Raw genomic sequence first — 1,525 nt, 5'->3', positions numbered from 1 at the left:
TTAGCCTCCCCTTTTCAAAAATTAAAAATTAAAAAAGTGTTCCAAGTCAAACCATACTTCTCCCAGCTCGTATCCAAATTTCGTCCAAAACCATAAGCAAATAACGCTGAAGGCGCACAAAAAAGAAACAAATAATATTTACCCTCCCGAGTGCCCCCCCTCGAAAAATTTTAAAATTTTAAGCCAAAGCTGTATTCTTTCAGCAAAGAACAAAATGTTTTTAACATTCCAACTCTATGAAGTTAAAAATTAATATGCCTACATTCAAAAAAACATCCCCAACCCCCCCATTTGCAAACTCCCAAACTTAAACAATATTTTTATATCCATAATCACTCACATCCAATTGTTCCAAAGTTTCATTCAAATATGTTCAAAAATAAAGATATTAAGTCCAAATAAAACTTAACAGTGTACTACTCTGTTAAACATATTCTGGCCCCCCCTTTTCCGAAATTCAAAATTCCAAAACTTGTTCCCAATTGTTCCGGGGGCTCTTCTAAATTGTTCCAGAGATTCGTTTCTTAATATTGATTTTTAGTATGAAAAATTTACAAAAAATGCACCCCCGCCCCCCCCTTTTCCAAAATCGAAAATCTAAAACTTGTTCCCTATCCAAAATCACTCAAATCAAATTGGTCTAAAGATACATTCAAAAATTAAGATCTTAAACCGTTAAAAAGTTTAACACAATAATCTTTGTTGCTTGTTTTGATATTTTATTGATTGGCTCATGGTTGCCACTTGTCAAAATTAATCTCTTGAATATTTCATCTTTTATTAATTTAGTTATTATTTTAATTTTGCATCGGTCGAATAATATTTTTGGTACTATAAGATTTAATGTGTAAATAGTTGAAATGTGTGGTGCCCCTTCTTCAACGCTACGAGTACATATAATTGTTCTATGGGTGTTAAAAGACCTAGAAAGAAAATAAAGTGGACAAGGTATTAGTATTAGTTATACAGTGAATAATTTGTTTTTAAAATAACCTTTTATTTATAATTTCTTCCCCTTAAGATTTAAGTTATCAGCTTTCTTCTTTTAATTTACTTGTTGGCCCTGGTTGAAGTATAAAGGTGGTAATGGATATATTTCCTGATATCTATATAAATCGACAATACCTGAAAAGTTATCATATTCAAATATTAATATTTGCAGTATATATTTTTTTTATTTAAATTAGTTATACCTTTTGTGTTCAATATCTCCGAAGGCCAGGTTTTTTTTGTTGTTTGGTGACATAAAAAGTAGTAAACAAAATAATTTAGATAAGAAAGTAAGAAAGTTTGTTCATGTGTTTATATTAAAAATAACTTAACTTAATTTGAATTTCGGAGAAGGGGGGCCAGAACAAGGATAACATGATTTTTCGACTTAAAGTGTTTTTTTTGGCTTCAACTCTTCATTTTTGAATATTTTTGAATGAATCTTTGGAACAATTTCATTTGAGTGATTTTGGATAGGGAACAAGTTTTAGATTTTCGATTTTGGAAAAGGGGGGGGCGGGGGGTGCATTTTTTG

At 30.5% G+C, this 1,525-nt stretch overlaps 1 long non-coding RNA gene across 1 annotated transcript; it reads right to left on the bottom strand.

Annotated features, from left to right (window-relative positions):
- Positions 1 to 530: 530 nt before the first annotated feature.
- Positions 531 to 1,281, bottom strand: LOC129953480 (uncharacterized). The gene is made up of 3 exons (XR_008782535.1): positions 1,194 to 1,281; positions 994 to 1,125; positions 531 to 923 (listed from the first exon to the last, which is right to left on the bottom strand). It is a non-coding gene; the product is annotated as an uncharacterized LOC129953480 (long non-coding RNA).
- Between the last annotated feature and the right edge of the window lie 244 nt (positions 1,282 to 1,525).

Source organism: Eupeodes corollae, unplaced genomic scaffold (genome assembly GCF_945859685.1).
Source record: "Eupeodes corollae unplaced genomic scaffold, idEupCoro1.1 scaffold_916, whole genome shotgun sequence".
NCBI classification, from domain to species: Eukaryota; Metazoa; Arthropoda; class Insecta; order Diptera; family Syrphidae; genus Eupeodes; species Eupeodes corollae.
The sequence above is the reverse complement of the archived record's forward strand: the minus strand, read 5'-3'. Positions and strand labels throughout refer to the sequence as shown.